Source organism: Ictidomys tridecemlineatus, chromosome 2 (genome assembly GCF_052094955.1).
Source record: "Ictidomys tridecemlineatus isolate mIctTri1 chromosome 2, mIctTri1.hap1, whole genome shotgun sequence".
Taxonomy (NCBI): domain Eukaryota; kingdom Metazoa; phylum Chordata; class Mammalia; order Rodentia; family Sciuridae; genus Ictidomys; species Ictidomys tridecemlineatus.
The window spans coordinates 65,440,544-65,461,932 of NC_135478.1; the positions used below are offsets into that span (position 1 = coordinate 65,440,544).

Here is a 21,389-nt window from a genome sequence, read left to right on the forward strand (position 1 = left end):
ACAAGTATCTATCTTATTTTCTGTTTTTTTAAGTTATAAAAGATATTTTTCTTTATTTCATGCTTTTACCTTTCCCCTCCATCAAAGTAAACAAAATAAGCAAGAAAATGCTAAATTAATTGTTCAAGGGCGTGATTCTAAGGATTGAGGGAAGGACAGAACCCATTATAGGAATTACTAGAGGCTTTTGGTGGGCATTTTCAAATAACAATTCTAACAGGCTTTTTTTTTTTTTTTTTGAGACATCAATTCCAAGTGAGTCACTGTTAATGATTCATTCACCCAGTAAATATGTATTGAGCACCTACTAAGTGCCAGATACGGTACCACACTGCTCAATGAGCAAAATCAGGCGAGAACACCTTCTTTCTTTATAATTTTTTAGTTGTAGTTGGACACAAAGATATTGTACCTTCATTTTTAAATTTATTTTTATGTGGTGCTGAGGATCGAACTCAGGGCCTCACATGTGCTAGACTAGTGCTCTACCACTGAGCCAACCCCAGCCCCCAGGAATATCTTCTTTATGGAGGTTTTGATTTGGAGGTGAAGGAGGAGGAGACAAACATCGTTCTAATAATCACACAGGGAAATGCAGGATTATAACTGTGATCAGTTCTAAGAAGGACAGGAGCCTAGTGGGGTGGGGTGGGGGCGGTGGGTGAAGGGGCCAGCACCGCTTGCGAGCTCACAGTCGGTGGCCTTGCGCAGCACACTCAGTGCCAGGATGGAGGCAGCGGCTGGAAGCGGGGCGCCCAGGGAGGAGGAGGGGCCTGGAGGGGAGGCAGCGGCCTCACAAGCTCAAGCTCCAAAGAGTGTGTGTATGGGGGGGGGCGGGGCTGGACTCTGGAGGCTGCCTTTGGCGCCAATGAAGGCTTTGGTGAAGGCGGACCCGATGTAACGCTAGTGGCAGAGAAAGCAATCTTCATTGTGGCTCGAGCCCCGCTGCGACGGGAGTGCAAGGGCACTAGGGGTGGCAGCGCGTGGTTCTGGGGGCGTGGCTTCCTTGGGGCGGGGCTTGGGGCTGTTTGGCGGAATTTGGGGAGGAGGAAAAAGAGGGTCTGAGCTGGCTGTGCTGAGCCGGAAAGTGAAAGGGGTGTTTGCAGTCCGAGGTGTGTGTAATCAGGGAAGGTTGGAGAAGAGTGTCACGCACCTTCATGTGTTGTATTGCTTTGTTAACCACTTTACGAGGGCGCAGAGATCAACTTTAATTTTCACCTCTCCTGGCTCACATACAACTTGTAGCAGTCTAGTAAAGGAACGCGGTGGATTTATGAGTAGGGGGGAAGGGACGTAGTGGCCTTCTGGGGGAAGAGGTACTGGAATGACCTTAGTGAAGTCCTGTACCGTCTTAAGTTTCAGAACCTCCCCCACCTGCTTGAGCCCTTCACCTTCTTTTCTTTCAAAAACAGGAGTCTATTGATTTTTTAATTTGTTCATTTGTTTGACAGGAACTGTTTGTGGAGACCATTGCAAAAGATGCCTACTGTTGTGCTTAACAAGGAAAGAGGAAAACCCTTCAGAGCAGAGATTTGGGTAGAGTGTCTCTATAGTATCTGGCAATAGACAATGGAGGGCTGGGTTAAGCTTTCCCTTTGCAGGTTGAGAAGGCAAAGTAGGTGTTTGATTTCTGACCCTCTATCCAGCTGCTAACCCATGCACATGTCTGAAGTTTTCATATACTGTATCTTGTACTCCCTGCTATATTGCCAAACTCTTCTCTGATAACTTTCAGAGCAAAGAGAATAAATTCAAGAGTAAAGCAACTTGATAGGAGGCTTCACATTTCCCCCTCTCATTGAACAGTATTTGCCTGGACTTGACTTTACTCTATTAGGCAGCCAGTATGTAAGATTTAGTGATGGAACAGAAATAGATCTCAAGACAGCAAGGGACATATTTTATAAATGCCTAAATTTGTATAAAGCCTCATCTCCTTCATTGTGTGGATTGTGCTAATTTGGAGCTGATGTCCAAATGACCACAGTCAAGTGTCCCTTTTCCTTGTGTTTCAGATAATGCGATAGAAGCTGTCGATGAATTTGCTTTTCTGGAAGGTAAGCTTTTTATCAGTGGAAAATCATTTCCACCTGTTTTTTCATGCTAAAGATGCAAGTTCAGCTCTTATAAACAAATGTTTGGTTCTCTCTTATTTGTACAGGGATAGTTTCTTCTCCTTACTTCCTATTAGGACAGTGAAAACAAACTTGCTAACTCTATTTATAGTCAGTTTCCCTTGGGGAGTTAGAACTTCTGGCAAACTTCTAACCATAAAGAAGGGAGAGGGAATATGAAGACACATGGTGGACTCAGATGAATTGGAAAGTTTTGTACCTGCTTGTGTTTTCCATCCCTAAATGTAAATAAATACAAATTTTGTTCCCTCATCATAATGTTAGCCATCAGGAACAATTGCCAACATTTAAAAGGTTACTTCTGTCCATTTTCTTCTTTAGCAGTCTGTGTGTACTGATTACTTTGCATTGATATTCTGTACTTCTTGTAACTATTTTTTTCTTAGGAATTTTAGGTTAACTCATGTACTAACTAAATCTTGTCATCAAAACAGGAAATATTTGAATTACCACATTTTAACTGCTTTCTCAGCTATTTCTTCTACTGAATTCCTAAGTCTTACTCTTAAATCCATATGTTCTGATTGAATAGCTTTTCAGAATCCATGTGCCCTCAGTTCATTCTCACCAAGAAGATAAACTTAAATCAGTGTATTTTTGTTAGTTTAAAAGTAATTGTTCCCTATGTAATTATATACTATTCTTTTTTTTACTTTATATTATTTTTTTCATACATTTGAATCAAATGGGATACAATATCTCATTTTTCTGAGTATACAGGTTGCAGAATCACATTGGTCATGCATTCACATATATACACACAGTAATAATAATGATGTCTGTTTTATTCTACTGTCCTCCCTATCTCCCCAACCCATCCCCTTCCCTCCCATCACTTCTCTCTACCTAATCTAAGGTACCACTATTCTTTTTTTCCTCACATCTTCATACATGTATTTTGTATAACAATGATGGTCACCTTTCATTATCCGTGCAATGCCATTTATCCTTCCCTTTTCCTCCCACCCCTTTTCTCTATATAGAGGTTTTTTCTCAGCAAGGGTAATAGTATGTGAGATGAATAAGGAGCCTATATCCTGGGAACAAATTTTTACCCCTCACACATCAGATAGATCTCTAATCTCTAGGGTATACAAAGAACTCAAAAAGCTAAACACCAAAAAATAAAATAAAATAAAATAAAATAATAACCCAATCACCAAATGGGCCAAGGACCTGAACAGACACTTCTCAGAAGATATATTATCAATCAACAAATATATGAAAAAAATGCTCATCATCCCTAGCAATCAGAGAAATGCAAACCAAAATTACTCTAAGATACCATCTCACTCCAGTAAGAATGGCAGCCATGATAAAGACAAACAACAACAAATGCTGACAAGGATGCAGGGAAAAAGGTACAGTCATACACTGTTGGAGGGACTGCAAATTGGTGCAGCCAATTTGGAAAGCAGTATGTAGATTCCTTGGAAAGCTGGGAATGGAACCACCATTTGACCCAGCTATTTCTCTTTTTGGACTATACCCAAAAGACCTAAAAACAGCATAGTACAGGGACATAGCCACATTAATGTCTATAGCAGCACAATTCACAATAGGTAGACTCTGGAGCCAACCTGGATGTCCTTCAGTAGATGAATGGATAAAAAAGTGACATATATACACAATGGAATAATACTCAGCACTTAAAATATTAACATAATTGTATTTGCAGGGAAATGGATGGAATTATATACTATTCTTAAGAATTCCTGACTTTTTGATGGTTATGTCTTAATCAATTTTTAAATAATGAATTTTATATTGGATAAAAGATTTCTAAGGCTTTAAAAAAATGGTAAACTGGCTGGGCATGTTGGTGCATGCCTGTAATCTCAGTGGCTTTGGAGGATAAAACAAGAGAATCACAGGTTCAAAGCAACCATCAGCAATGGCAAGGCACTAAGCATCTCAGTAAAACCCTGTTTTAAATAAAATACAAAGTAGGATTGGAAATATACCTCAGTGGTTTAGTGCCTTTTCATTCAATCTCTACTATTCATCCCCTCAAAATTGATAAAGTTCCAAGTGCATGCCTGTCATATTACCAACTTGGGAGGTCAAGGGAAGAAGATCATAAGTTCAAAACCAGGCTTAGAAACTTAGCATACTTCATGATAACCTTAAGCAACTTGATGATAACCCTTTCTAAAAATTTAAATAAATAAATAAATAAATAAATAAATAAATAAATAAACCAATTTGGGGATGTTACCCAGTTAGTTAACTGTCCCTGGGTTTAACCCCAGACCTCCCCCAATAGTAAACTGAATATCATGTAAATGACAACAACCAAATGCATTTACATTTTAAAAATCATTTTGTTGATACATACATTCTATTTTCAAATGCCACACACAAGCAACTAGACATATAAAAACAGGTTTTATATTAAAGTTTTGCCACTTGCAAATTTCTGTCAAAACTAGATCAAGTCTACTCAGTATCCCACTAGCAGACAGTTCTAATTGGGCTGCTTGTGCTTTCATTTGGATGTTTCTTATCTAAACTTGTCCTAGATAAAGAAATCAAAACTGCAACAAAATTATAAAATGAACAGGGCTATGCTCCCTGCAAGCCTCATAGAAATGCACATACATAAATAGTCTTGATATTATATACCTCTTTGTGACACTTCATAAATTATAAAATGTTAGTGACAATTTAAATTGCAAGAAAGAAAGATTTTATAATCATATGCCATGGGTAAGCTGTATGTGCACTGTAAGAAACAAGATATCTTTGTTAAAAAGAAAGGCCACCACTCTCTGGACAGAAGAATCAGAACTGTCAAAGAATTCAGACATCCAAAAGATTTTCTGGAGACAATTTATTTTTCTGTACATACCATGTTTTATCACTTATCAGCAATCATCTGAACATGTACCATCTATTTTTATTTTTGCAGACTTTTAACCACACAATGACATGGAACAATCCTTAAGTCACAGGGAGTGATAAATACTTCATGACAATGTCCATTTCAGAAGCATGCAATGATATCACCATTCAGATTTCTGTGACTTGTGAATTTTTACTTGTAGGAATTATATATTTTTTTAATGTAGGATACTCAGCATTCAAAACTAATACTTTTTCGACAAATACATCAAATAAAGATTATTTTTATTTTTATTAAAAATTATGATTTGATATGCTCTAATATATAAATTTAAATTTTACAAAATCTTAATGCCTTTACCAAGTTAAAACACATGATTCTGTTCATATTTTAAGTATAATTGTGGTTGCAAGAAATCTTTTTTTTTTCTTATACAAGCCTTAAAGTGTAAAAGATTACAGAATTGACAATTTCAGATGGATTTCCCACAGGCAATTTCTCACAGAAGAGTTAATTAAAGTACACTGGGAAATGGTCACTGCATCCACTCATCATTCTTAATATAGATCTAAAAAATTATCAGGAAAACATGTTAAGATTTACAACATTAAACAAGGCTGAGGTATGAACATAGACATCAGGCCAGGGTAAAGAGTTCATGAATACATCTTGGAGCATTTTAAAGTAAAACAATTGAACATATACTTTAAAATTTAAATAAATTTATAAAATAAGACTCATATTTTACACAAAAAACTGTCTAACTAAAATATAGGATCATAATTCTATACAGAGCTATGCAAATTCCACAGAAGGTTGCACTAATAAACATCAATTGGAAATGATCAAAATGCTCATGAAAGTTAAATGATAAACCATGTTCTAAAAGAAAAGCACTGTGAATCAAAAAATCAAAAATGTTCATGAATATGAATCATTAAGAGAGGTAACATGATGCTGCATGTGGAAAGATCCACACCAGGCCTTATGTGACAGGTCACAGTCAAAACACAGGTGTGAAAAAATATTTCATAAAATTACCTTCACATTATTTGTAAAAGCTATCAGCAAATTATAAATTTTTGTAAATTAGAATGTCATCCACAAGACATTCTTCTCTCACTCTCCCTTTTAAAATAAATTTATGATATCCAAATTACTTTAGATATTCTCATTTGAAAAATTTTGGATAAAAAATATTGAATCCTCACAAGTGAAGACTGAATGAGTCTACTGAAATACTCAGAAGATGAATAAGTATCAAAAAAAATTATACTAAATAAAATAAGTCAGACACACACAAAAAAAGTAATGAGTAGTTTGATTTATATAAGTTCTTGATGATCTGAATTTAATATACAAGGTCATCAGGAGAAGAGGCATGGTTGCTGAGAATATGGAAATGGATCCATGTGGGTATATTTACATCAAAACATACCCCTACATAGAATAAATGGGTGCTTATACTTTTAAGTATACTTCAATGAAGCTATGGGAACATTTCAGTTATTTTAACAACTTTTCACTTAGTGGACAACTACTACATTACAAATGTAAGAGCTACCTTTTAACATTTCCTCAAGTTGCGAGCATGCCACACTAGACTTAACTAAAAAGAAAGGAGAAAAACAATGTTAAAAAAAATTGGACACTACAAACCTTGTGTTTATGAGAAATCAATGACCACACTGGGTATCTCAGTTAAGGACTGGAGCTCTTTGCAGAGCTATGAATGCCATCTTCACCACTACTTCAAAACCTTAGAGTGTTTTCTTGTGGAAGCAATTGTGGTGAGCAATATACTGGTAGCATGTCATACTGGTTTTTCTTATTATTCTTTCCTTATTATTTTTTGGAAGAAAGCCAATTTAGTGTTCTCCATGTGTTGAGATTGTGGAACTCTCATTTTTGTAGGCTTTAGTTTTCTTTAAAAGGGATGGGGGTATAGAACTAATATAATGCTCTTTGGAGCTGACAGGGGACAGAATGGTAAGAGTCCCCCACCCTGTGTTTTCAGGGATGTGCAGGTGGAACCATCAAATTCCTGGGTGCCATGTTAAAACTGAGTTGATATCATAATTTTCTAAATTTAGACGATGCAAAAAATAAAGGGGATAATAAGATAGGCTTGGGTCCAGGTTGACTAGGTGGCAGATAAAGTAGTGTGTAGGGTTGGCTATAGACTTCAGCTTATTGAAATCAGCGTGTGTGGGCTGGCATCATGGCTCAATGGTAGAACATTTCCCTAGCATGTGTGAAGTACTGGGTTTTAATCTTAGTACCACCTAAATAAATAAAAGTTTTTCAACACTAAAAAAATTACAAAAACAAAATCAGCATGTGTGGGTGATTAGAGCCTGGCACAGTATCACTCTGAGAATATGGCACAGTATCACTCTGAGAATATGGCATAGTATCCCTCTGAGATATGTTTTTCTAGTTTGGGGAAATGGGAAACAAGAGGTTATAGATAGCAGAAGGCAAGTATATATGTGAGGGTTCTCAGAGCTGGAAACACACCTTTGTGTAGGGAACTAGGCAGAGGGGATTGGCCTATGCTCTTGTGTGTAGGGGAGGCTTTTTTTGTATGGAAGCCAAGCCACCTAAAAATTGCCAGCCTCTGTAGCTGTACTTTTATATATTGTCCTTAGTCTCCTGGCTCTCTCTTGACTCAATTTGAAAACTCATACTACACCTTCTCTGGGTTGAACTATGGATGCCAGTGCACATTCCTACTCTACACACACCTCCCTTTCTTGAATCTCCCATTATTCTTAAATTTCTGTCTGCCTTGGGGTAGGAATGTTGCCATCCATCTAGGCCAGCTTACTGCAAACTCTCCCACACAGTTGTCTCTACCCATCCCCCACTCACAATTAATAACTTTTTAGCAGAAAAAACTACCTGTAAAGGCTCAGTGCTTTCACTAGACAACACTTGCATGTTCAAACTAAGTCATATTATCAATGCAAGAAAATAATTAAACCACCAAAATATACTCCTGACAAATTATAGTATATTTGAATTTAGTGGTTTAATTTCCTTTTAAGATGAATTATTACATTTTTAAGAAAATTTATATGTATGAATAAGATGTTGGGGATGGCTTAAATTAGGATACCACTTGAAGACCTAATAATTATTGTCTGTTTTTTTTTGTATGTATGAATTTTTTTATTTTATTAAAATTTTTAATTTGTTATATATAAGAACAGAATGCCTTAAAATTCATATTACATGTATAAAACAAAATTTTTATATATCTGGTTGTACACAAAGTAATATCATTTGTGGCTTCATAAATGTACTTAGGGTAATGATAAAAATCACATTCCACTTTCTTTTTTACACCTATACCTCCTTTCTTCCCTTTCATACCCTTTTCTCCTTTGCTTTATCTGGAATTTATTTAACCCTCCCATCCTGCTCCTCCCTCATCATGTTATGAATTAGCATCCTTAAGTCAGATAAATCATTTGGCATTTGTTTCTTAGGGACTGGCAAAATTCACGTAGCATTATATTCTCCAGCTCCATCAATTTACCTGCATATGTCATGATTTTATTCTATTTTAATGCTCAATAATATTCCATTGTGTATATATACCCACATTTTCTTTGTCCATTCATCTACTGAAGGACATCTAGGTTGGTTCCACAGTTTAGCTATTGTGAATTGTGCTGCATTGATGTGGCTGTGTCCATGTAGTATGCTGTTTTTAAGTCCTTTGGGTACAGAATGAAGAGTGGAATAGTTTGGTCAAATGGTAGTTCCATTGCAAATTTTCCAAGAAATCTCCATATTGCTTTCCAGATTTTCTGCACCAATTTGAAGTTCCACCAGCATTGTATGAGTATGTGCATTTTACCTACATTTTTGCCAACACTCATTGTGTTCTTATTCTTATATTATTGGAGTAAGATGAAATCACTGAGTATTTTTGATTTCCATTTCTCTAATTGCTAGGAATGTTGAACAATTGTTCATGTATGTATCGATTGATTGTATATCATCTTCTGAGAAGTGTCTGTTCAGTTCCTTGGCTCATTGATTGGTTGGGTTATTTTGCTGTTGTTGTTTTTGTTATTGTTGTTGTTGCTGTTTATTTGCTTGCTTTTATTTTTGTTTTAAGATTTTTGAGTTCTTTAGAGATTAATTCTATATCAAATGTGCATGTGGTAAGAATTTATTCCCAATTAGAAAGCTCTCTATTCACTTCACTGATTGTTTATTTTGCTGAGAAGAACATTTTTAGTTTGAATTCATCTTATTTATTGATAATTAATATTAATTATTGTGCTATGGAGTCTTATTAAGAAAGTTGTGGAATAATCAGATATGATGGAGATTTGGGCCTATGTTTTTTTCTAACAGACACAGTGTGTCTCTGGTTTAATTCCTAGGTCCTTGATTCATTTTGAGTTAAGTTTTGTGCACGGTAAGATACAGGGGTTTGATTTCATTTTATTGAATATAAATTTCCCATATTCCCAGCATCATCTGTTGAAGAGACTATCTTTCCTCCAATGTGTAGTTTTGATACCTTTGTCAAATATAAGATAACTATAATTAGGGGGGTTAGTCTCTGTGTTATCTATTCTCTACCATTGGTCTACAAGTATATTTTGGTGTCAACACCATACTGGTTTTTTTTATTATTTTTTATTTTTATTTATTTATTTATTCATTTATTTATTTACTCTTGATCTGTAGCATAGTTCAAGTTGTGCTATAATGATGGTTTCTGCTTCAATCTTCTTGCTAAGGATTGCTTTAGCTATTCTGGGTCTCTTATTTTGCCAGATAAATTTCATGACTGTTTTTTCTATTTCTGAGGAATGTCATTGGGATTTTGAGTTAAATAGCATTAAATCTGTATAGTGCTTTTGGTAGTATGGTCATTTTGACAATTTTAATTTTACCTATTAAAAACATGTAGATCTCTCCATCTTCTTATGTTTTCTTTGATGTTTGTTTTCTTAGGATTCTTTAGTTTTTATTGTAGAAGTCTTTCACCCCTTGCAATAAGTTGATTCCCAAATATTTTATTATTATTTTTATACTATTGTAAATGAGGTAGTTTTTCTCATTGCCCTTTCAGAGGATACATAACTGATATGCAGAAATGCCTTTAATTTATTGGTATTAATTTTGTATCTTGCTTCTTTTCTGATGTCATTTACCAGTTCTAGCAGTTTTCTGGTAGAATTTGTTGGGTCTTCTAGGTATAGAATTATATTGTAAGCAAATAGTGCTAATTTGAGTTATTCTTTACCTACCCATATCCCTTTAATTTCTTTCATCTCTCTAATTACTCTGGCTAGTGTTTCAAGAACTATGTTAAATAGAATAGTGAAAGAGGGCATCCCTCTGCTTTTGCCAAAATATTATGTGCTTGAAGCTACTAGATTAGATAGGATAGACACAAGACATTTCCATAATAGCAAAAAACATTGAATGATGATATTCTAAAAATTTCCAGGTGCAAATATTACAGACAATATGACCTAATTAGAGTTAAAATCTAGTACCTTGCTACAAATAAATGATAGTAACTGTGTTCCAATATACATTTTTGCCAGAAAGAATTAATTAATAAATAAAATAGAGTGGTGTGTATACAGCCATTAGGTGCTACTTTTAAGAATTCTTTCCAGAGTATCTACCAGGTTGAACCTGAACTCTTCCAATTACAGGATTTCAAACCCCTCCCTGGGAGGCCCCCTCCCATTCAGGTAAATGTCAGTGACTCCTAAGGTGTCTTTTGTGAGAATGCCTCTTACCTTCTAGGTTAATGAGGAAACTGGCCAGGCAGAGGGCCACTACCACTGCTACTCCAGATAAGTCCTGTAAATGGGCATTCATAGCCATTCTATGAGTCTGAAACTGATGGGATTGGGACCACACTTAGGGAATCACTGCTCCAGCAGACTCCAATATTTAGGAGATTGGGCTGCTTTTAGAATAGGATGTAGAAGAATGTGACTCAAGCCAACTCTGTTACAAGCAAGGGGTACTGTTGAAATAAGACACATACCACCACCAACAACAATAATAATAACATAAAGCCCTTGAATTGGTTATTGTGGAAATAATGGGGTAACAGTATTCCATGTCATTTTTAACTATTGATATCACATTTTAACAATTTTTATTACCTAAGCCTTTATGAATCTCTCTCTCTCTCTCTCTCTCTCTCTCTCTCTCTCTCTCTCTCTCTCTCTCTCTCATCCCATTATGTTTTACAAATAATCTGTCTTATCCTTCTCTCCTCATTGCTTTTTCTTTTATTTCCACAAATGAGAGAATTTGTATGGTACAAATGTTTCCATGACTAATTTTATGTGACACGGTAATATAAAATTCCATATATTGTCCTGAAATGAGATGTTTCATTCTTCTTTATGACAAAATATAATTCCATCATGTGTATATGCCACAATTCTTTCTACATTCATTTTTTGAAAGGCATCTATGCTCATTCTATATCTTACTGTGAATAGTACCAAAATAAACATGGTTGTGAAGGTATCTCCTTTGTATGCTGAATTTATTTCCCAAAAATATATACTCAGCAGTATATATCCTTCTGCATATATGGTTATATACGTGGCATCCATATAGCACACACACACACACACACACACACACACACACACACATATATATATTTTTTTTTCTCCATACTGGCTAAAATAATTTATATATCCACCAACATTGTAGAAACATTTTATTTTTTCCAAATTTTCACCAATTTTCATAATACTACTTCTTCTTGGGGTGAAATAAAATCCTAATAAAATTTTGATGTGAATTTACATAATTGAAGATTATGTTAAGCTCTCCTATCACTCCTAATTCTTTTGGGCACCATAGCATTTACTTTCTTGCCCCCCAGTCCCCTCACCCTGTGGCCTAGGAAGTGGATATGACCATCGCCTTCTAAGATAAACCACAGACCTTCTACTGCCATACCATAACAAGACACCCTTCTCTTAAGACCCCTTTCCTGAGCTCCCAGGTTCCCTGGGTTCATTCAGGCCTGGGTCTCACTCCTGTTGCCAACCTCCCACTGATTTCAGCATTACACAGAGGTCTGGTTCACTCCTAGGAAGCTAAAACACACATTGGCTTCCAGCTGATCCCAGTCTGGCCCAGAGCACAACCATTCCTGTGCAACCTCCTATTCCCTATCTCCTGCTGAAGTATGGAGGTGGTGCACTCTCCATTGCCATGAGATAAGAGCCACTAGGGTTGTGCAACCACAAATTTCTGCCACACATAGCACAGTATAGCCACCCAAAAAGTCCTGTTGGCAATTATATTGCTCTTTTTGTGTGAAGACATGTGGAGAGGGAGAGCAAGGAGGCAGCCTTCCACCCCCACACCAGGCCAAGGCATGGCCTGAGCAGACCATGAGACATAATCAGCTTTTCTCTTAGGGGAACGTAGGCTTGGCATCCTGGAACCTGGGGAAAAATGCCTACAGAATTAAAATACAAAAGTGCTACAGAATTAAAACTTTTATCACTCTTATTTTCATCCATGTTTCCACAATCTTCATGCATATGCATCACTAATTAGTAATGCATTTTACCATACACATACCTCAATAGGGACAATCCCCAAGAACCTCCTACACAACCAATTACATAGTCAATCCACATTACCCTGAGGCAAAAACTCACAAGCATTCTTAGAATACTCTTGCATTAACTACCATCATAAAAAATTAACTATGTATAGGAACATAAAAACAAACAATGTTGGAGATGTGCTTGAAGCTATTGACACCAAATATAAATTCTCAAGAAAAAATAGCAGAAAATACCACCTTCACACATTTCAATAATTTCACACATTATACTAATAAATCATATCTTGCAACAATAAGAAGGAAAACTATACACTAGAATCAGCATGAATAAAATTCAACTTAATAAACCATACAATAGGAGAACACTTATAATGTTTCATGGAATTGGAAACACACATAAACACACAGTGTGACACATTGGAACTCAACTAAGCCACATTTCATGCTTCTAGAAAAGAGTCTAGTGGCATTATTTGACTATAGAGCACTTCCTATTGCATCATTCATAACACCATATAGTCCACAATCTGATCTCCAAACAGAAACCCAGACATATAACAAAATGTTGGTCATGTCTCTATAAGAACTAATGAAAGTAACAAGATTTATGAATATATCTCATAGTATAGATGACAACAAATGTACATCCATATTATCTGTATTCTTTTTGGGTGACCAAGTAGGTGCAATACACATGGACAACAGATTAGACTTTGAAATTTCCTTATATATAAAAACAGAAAACCAAACATACATAATACCATAACCAGACAAAGGATAAGACCCTAAACTTAACATAAGTGGAGCTCTATGGATAGATGATTATGTAACACCAGACACACTGATAGGATTGCTAGAGTGGAGTCAATGTAAAATTCAATACACCTACTTCTACCCCAGGTATAAGATAAAAGCAGCAGACAAAAGGCCTTAATCATGGTGGAAAACAGCAGGCATGAATTTTGATTGAGTATCACAATATAGAGTAGATCATAATATGCCCTACAATTTCTACATGCTATTACAAAAATGGAATAAGCCATGGGAATTAAGTCAATATTATTTTGTGGCTCACACAGCTCTATTTAAAAGAACTTTAATTGCTAAAAGATCATGGCAGAAACAGGAACATGTATTTATTTGTATTATTCATGTCCTTTGAAAGATGTTACATCAGGGATCAACACCAACCATGTATAATTGATAGAAGAGGTATTAATGCCACACATAAACTATTTTCAGCACATTACCCATCAGGAATGAAATTATATAGAGAAAGTCCAAGGCTAACAACAATCACCTTATGTAATACCAAATATACAAATTCCTTTACAAATAATTGTAAATCCCATAATTCAGAGGATAACATTAACTATTGACACAACACTATACGCTAAGGAGCTATATAGGAGATGCCATAAAAAAAGTAATGCATATTCCAACAATACAAAGACAACACATTAGAAAAACAAGGGAGATTTTAGAATAGATAGCTATAGCTGGACAGCTATAGCATTAGAATAAATCTTTAGTGCAAAACATAGACGACATGGATGTTAGAATTACAGCCCTGGAACACATTAGAGACAAAGAAATTCATGGACTAAAAATAATTTTCAGATCTTTATATACAATCACAGATATCATACAGCAAGCTGAACTACAGAGGTGAACTATATTTCAGACACTAACAGCCCATAAAGAATATTATGATGCTTTTATACAGAAAAATGGATAAGAGAATGAACTAAATAAACACATAAAACCACTAATATCAGAAATTAGCCTCAATGGAACAATTTTACTGGAAGTTTCAGTGATACCAATTGACACATTAACTTACCTATACATAAACCATCATATAAACCATCATGAGTTACATACATCTAAGGTCACTATAATTGACGCACAGGAAGAAGTAATACGATTCAGAAATAATCTTTTTGCTGTCTGTTTACCTAATACCGTTGGCATAACTATCCATGTAAACACATATACCCTAAACACAAACAATTACAACGACACAAAACACATCTGACAGCAACTCCCATAGTGAGGATTATTATTATTATTACTCTGAATATTCTGACACCAATATATGTTTTGGTAATTGTTTTACATTTACCTGAAGCACATGGAAGTTGACATTATACACTAAATCAGGTAAATGTATAACAGCTTTCTCAAATCAACAGATACAGATAAAACACACATTACAAACTAATATGGTATTTGAAGAAAATTAGAGGATAAACCAGACATACAATTGGAATGTATGAAGCAACTTCAAAACCAGACTTAACATATTATACAACAACTACAAAGACAGGATGCCCAAATAATACTGGATATAGCACACTTAATAACAGAAATCACATTGTCTCACCAGTAGTACATGTAATAAAAACAGATTATTTATCATACAAACATAATGTAGTCAATAGATTATGATGCTCTTGGGCAGATTAACTCTATAAGCTCCTCAAGTTTGACACAGTATGCTGGCACATTCCAAAATGGTTCCAGGACATAAAAGAAATTCTCCACTATGCACTGCTAATATGCATATTCATGATAGCCTTAAAATTTTTAGTATGCATGCTAAATGGAATAAAAAAATTAAAACAAGACACAAAGAACTTAAAACACATGTAGGTAATATTAGATGGCTATGGGACCACTCTACAGTCACCTCTGAATAAGGAGAAGTGGATATAACATAATGAATAATACCTGCACTTTACAGCACACTTGGATATAATTGGACCCAGTTATCTGTGTTAACACCCACCTGGATTTCCTGAGAAACAGGCTGGGAAACTGAAAATACCATTTTATGACATTGATTGAAAATTACTTCTGCCTTCCATTTGATGCTAACATTTTGATATATATTGATTGTAACAACCTAATGATTCTTGCAAAATTGTTATAAGTAATCTTAAATTTAGGGTTAAGACTTTGCTGTGTGCTTAAAAAATTTGGAGTACTATATAGACACACCTTAGTTGAGCTGCTGTGGCAGATAATTCCTAACAGATTCACTAGAAAATTAAGATATTTAGGATTTAAGAGAAGCTGGGAACAATAAAAGGTTAGACCATTTATTAGAATTTGACAGATGTTTTAATGACTACCAGACCATAAGTTTCTGACCCCAGGATAAGGGATGCCATGGAGAAATCCAGTGGTAGCTGATAAGGATTGCTAGGGGAAGGTCAAAAGCCTCAAAATACAGTGTAAAATATAGAGCTAATGGACAGGGATTCAGCCAATAAAAACAAGGATGCACTTGAGCTGGAAAGCCTGATGAGGACCTGAACTTCCAGCACTTGTCATCATTCTCCTGATCGTCTGTGTGATCCTCATCAATCTCAAATTCTAAAGCCTTGTCTGGACCTTGTTGAGAGACTTAACATCTCCCTATGACTCCTCTCCTCAACTGATCATCCACTCTATGCTGGGAAAAGCCTGCCTTGGTTCCAGACCTGATCACTGTGATTTGAGTGAGTATGCATATGCTAGACACAATACCTAAGACTTGAGACTTTTGAATTTAGCATGCAAAGAGAATTTCTGCCACTAGCCTCTCATGACTAAGTGTGCTTTGCAATTCTTAGTATTAATCTAGAATTGTTTGCTGTGAATTGATTATGTCTATTGCAGTGCCTAGCAATAAGGATTTCTGTTTTCTTGATTAAGAACCTATAGAGTAAAATTATATTGAGTAATTTGAATGAATGAAGCATTGAAAGGGGCAGAAGCATGTGGACATTCTTTATTTCTCCCTCGACTTCATAAGTCACAATTTTGCCCCGCTGTGACAGGTTGTTATTATTTTTAAAGTATAAAATTAAGGGATTCTTATCACTAAAGATTATGTTTGTCTCCAATTCTAAATGTTGACTTTATTTTTGGTATTATATCTGTACTTTGAATGTTATTAGGTTAAAGATGATTGATAGAAAATACTTCCTAAACTTGTACATGTTGGGTTATTGGGAATATATGGCTATGTGTTTGCTCTCAAAGCAGAAAAATAAAAAATGCAGAACTTATGATACCAGAAACAAAAACAGACATCACACTTGCCAGAACATACTGTCTTGGTCTCCAGCACCCACTTGAAGGATTTCTAGAGTTTAATAAATAATATAGTTAATTTTTCTCAAATCTCAGTATTTGAATAATCCTCTTTGTTCTTCTGTACATTAATGGAATAACTACATTTTTGTTTTGGTGAGAATCATGTCTGTTTTGGATAAGTTACAAATGAACTAGTATGATACACAGACTTTATAAACATTATGTAAGTTATAAGAACATGAATCCAATTTATACAAATATAATTTTGATAAAAAGTGAGATCACATTATTTTGATGTTTATTATAATGCCTCTATTCCTTCCTGTAAGTAAATCAGAATTTTTTTATATATCACTTAATTCAAGGGCTTATCACAATTATTCATACTATGTATCATAAACTGAATTAAAGAACAAATTAAATATTATTGCTTTTATATGACTGATAGATAGTCAACTTATTTTTCATTGCAGAATAGCAAATGAGACTGTGCAGAAAGATGTATTTTAGTCTTTGCCAAATTTCATTATGGATTTAGACTTAATGATGTGGATTTATATACCCATTTGTCTGTTGAAATCTCAAATTTACGAGTACAGTTAGTCCATATTATTCTTCCCAGGTACTCACAGTCAGCTATGACACATAGAATCAGAAGAATTACCCACTAAGACTGGGTTTTTTGGGCTCAGTGGTATAGTACTCACCTAGCATGTGTGAGGCACTGGGTTTGATTCTCAATAAAATAAAGATACTGTGTGTCCACCTACAACTAAAAAATAAATGTTAAAAACAAATATCCAATAGAAGCATGTGAACTCATGGCAGAATAAAGATGATTCTCAGGGAGACTCCCATGGCAGTTGTACTTAATACCTCAAGTCTTTGATTTTATAACATTTTCAATGTTGGTCAGTAAATCAGTGACAGTGCCAGTCATACCATGTCCTTGGCAAAATAGGGTGCAGCATAATTACAAAGGAGTGAGGAGGGATGGAAAAGGGAGGAACTGAGGTACAAGATTGACCAAATGATGTATGTGCATATATGAATAGACCCCAGTAAATTCCACCTTCATGTATATCTATAAAGCACCATTTTATTAAACAATAATTAAATGGAAGAAAGACAAATAAGGGGCATGGAGTAAAGGAAGGAGAAAAAAGCAAAATAAAAGTACTGGGAATAAAATGTAGCAAATTATATCCCATGCATGTACGCATGTCAAAATGGACCCCGCTATTATGTATAATAATGTCCTCTAATAAAACTTTTAAAATGAGGAAAAATATATATACACTGCCAATTAAACTGAGACTTTCTCAACCAAATAAAAATGTAATTGATGTGTTTAGTTCCAAAAAATTATGGAATAAGTTTTTAATAAATGCTGATTTTATTAAGAATAATAATATTGGGAGGCATAGGGGAAAAGATTGGTTGAGAAACGAGCAGCAAGCAGCACTAGTGAGGAGAAGAACTCCAAATTATATTGTACTCTAGAGGATCCCAAAAGACAACAAAACTCCAATTTCTGTGCACCCATTCACACTTTCTCACAACATTTATTGGCTATCAAGCCTCATAAATTTTCTAGTCTACCCGATATATGATTCTGCACAGAGTTTTTAATGGGAAACTTGTTTACAGATTAGGGGAATAACTGGCCATTCTTACCATACCTTTGATAAACATCTGTTCTTGGGCCTGAAGCCTGCACAGGTGCATTTACACTTCAAAGGGGAGTGGTCAGACCCTCAAGAGAAGTTCTCTACAATCCAAGTTGTAGGGACCCACAGTCAATCAGGCTTCCTGGAGAAAGACTGAGAGATGGCAATGGAATTGACACCTTACCTATTAGTAGGTTTCTTACCATAGTATTTTCTTTAAAGAGAGAGTGAGAGAGGAGAGAGGGAGAGAGAGAATTTTTAATATTTATTTTTTAGTTCTCGGCGGACACAACATGTTTGTTGGTATGTGGTGCTGAGGATCGAACCTGGGCCGCACGCATGCCAGGCGAGCGCGCTACCGCTTGAGCCACATCCCCAGCCCCATTACCATAGTATTTTTACAATTTCATTTTCCAACCAGGTCTGTTTTGTCATCACAAGGTAACAAATAACTTAGTGATCTTAACACACTTTTCAATTTTTCAATATTTTTTCTAATACTTTAACACTGAAAAAAAACAACATTAATACATCAAAGAAAACAAGTAATTAATTGCACTTGGGACCCATCCCCTCAGGCTCAGAAACCTCCATCAGCATTCCTGCTTATTCCCTGCAGGTGCACAGAAACCAGTGAGGTCACAGTGTTAAATGATGAGAGTCACAGTCTCAAGAAACGGTACTTATTTTCAGTGATACTGTACAAAATAGTGAAGGAGAGAGCTGGGATCAAGCTAGTTTTCCCTCAGATCTCAGGGCCGGGATAAGCCCAGCCTGCATTCCTAGCTTTTATTTATTTATATATTTATTTTATTTATTTTTTTTACAAATCTCAATACAGCTTTCCAGAGTTGTGCTTATTTGCATTTCTACCAACAACATATAAGTGTACCTCCCCCAATGCTCACCAACATGTAGTATTATTTGTATTCTTTATGTTTGCCATTATAACTGAACTGAGATAAAATTTCAGTGTAGTTTCAATTTTCATTTACCTGTTTAACTAAACTTTTTTATGTATTTCTTGGCCATTTTTATTTATTCTTTTGCGAAATGCCTATTTATTTATTTTGCCAATTTTCATTGAGTTTTTTATTACTGATATTAAGGGTTTTGAGTTCTTTTATCTGGATATTAATATGTGGTTGGAAGAGAAGCTGCCAAAGATCTCCAATTCTGTAGACTTTTTTATACTTCTGTTTCTTTTGCTGAGCAAAAGCTTTTACTTCAAATTCATGACACTTATTTATTCTTAATTTTATTGTTTGAAATTTATGGGTATTTTCAAGGAAGTTGGAGCCTTGAAAATATATTGAAGAATCAGTTTTCTATGAGCCCAATATGGCCTTTTCCACGGACTTTCATGTTTATTTTAGAACACCATTATTTTGAATTGAATCACACAGAATAAATAGCACTTTACGTTTTGCTTTTCAAATGCTCTTCAGCTTCTGACATATAGTTCATTGTCCATAAGTATTAAAATATATGAAAAGAATAAAGAAAAAGAAGGCTGAAAAAAGAAAATGACTTTAAAATAGCCGTGCATTCCTCTCCATTTTTATCTTTTTTCCTTTTATTCATTCATTCATTCATTCATTCATTCATTTTCAGTACAGGGGAGTGAGTCCAGGACCTCATGTATCCTAGGTAGGTGCTTATCTACTGAACAATATCCCCAGTTCTTTTTTTATTTGGAGACACTCTCTTGCTAAGTTTTCAATGCTTGTCTCAAACTTGAAATATTCCTGTCTCACTCTCCCTATTAGGTGGATAACAGGCATTTGTCACCATGTCTGCAACTTTCCCTGTTAACATTATGCAATGAACCCCTGTCACTTCCTTAGCATCTTTAGACAGCTAGAACAGTATAGGTAGTTTTAATTGGTGGTCCAAGGAAAACTGTCCCTGGATTCAGTGTGTCTGCAGACACCTAGTACTATGGAAGGTGGTGAGTATGGCAGACTCTCACTGCCTCTGCTCAGCTCAGTCTCAGCATAACCTAGATTGGGATTTCAGGAAGGAAGTTTGAAGATTGAGATGCTCTGAAAATTAGTGACCACCAAGGCCTCTACTCCTCATCACCTCCTGCCCCCTCCTGCTCCCAGTTCCAGGCACTCAGAACCTTCTCCAGACCTCACATCCTCATAATGACTTTCTCCATCCTCCATATACCCTCTCCAAATCTTCACCTTTCTCCATATCCTGTTCTTCCTCCAGACCCCACCCACATCCTCCAGACCCTAATACTTCTTTACACACCATCTCTTCTCCTGATTCCCCCAACTCTTCCATATCCACTTTTTACTATGATCCTGTCAAATTTGCAGTCCCTGCCCCTCTCCCAGTCTCCAGCCCTCCTCAAGTCCGTACACCTACTTCAGAGAAGTTCTCTGTTTCAGGATCAAGCCCTTTTCCAGATACCGAGCTCCAGATCTCACCCAGATTGAACCTATTTCTGTATAACCTTACCCTTCCTCTGGACATGTCCCTTCCTAAAGACCCCAACTCTCCCATGCCTTGCCCTCCTCGAGACTCTGCCCTTACTTCAGACCCCACCCTTTTCCAGGCCCTGGCCATTCTAAAGACCCAACCTCTCCTCCAGATGCAACCCCGTTCTCACTCCACCAAATCCTAGCCCCCTCTAGAATCCACCCCATCCCAGGCCCACCTCTCCTCCAGACGCACAGTCCTCCTGTCTCTGTCTTCCCTCCAGATCCCACCTCTCTCCTGGCACCACCTGCTGGGCAAAGTGGAGCAGCTACACACTATGTTTCCTCAGTGTGCTAATTGGCAGTTTTTGCAGTGGTACATAAAATAATGCCTATTTTATCGACATCTCTCCTGCAATGGATGAAGTACCTCAGGTTTTCATATGCATTAAACCAAATTAAAAAATATTTCCCCTCCTTCTGTTTTAAATATTTATCTATCTATCTATCTATTTATCTATCTATCTATGTATCTATCTATCTATCTATCTATCTATTTATTTATTTATTTATTTATTTATTTATTTATTTATTTATTTATTTATTTATTTATGTGCCAGTGAT

At 35.8% G+C, this 21,389-nt stretch overlaps 1 pseudogene; it reads left to right on the forward strand.

Annotated features, from left to right (window-relative positions):
* The first annotated feature begins 727 nt into the window (after window positions 1-727).
* On the forward strand, window positions 728-20,971 carry LOC144368126 (DNA polymerase epsilon subunit 4-like; annotated as a pseudogene).
* The last annotated feature ends 418 nt before the right edge of the window (window positions 20,972-21,389 follow it).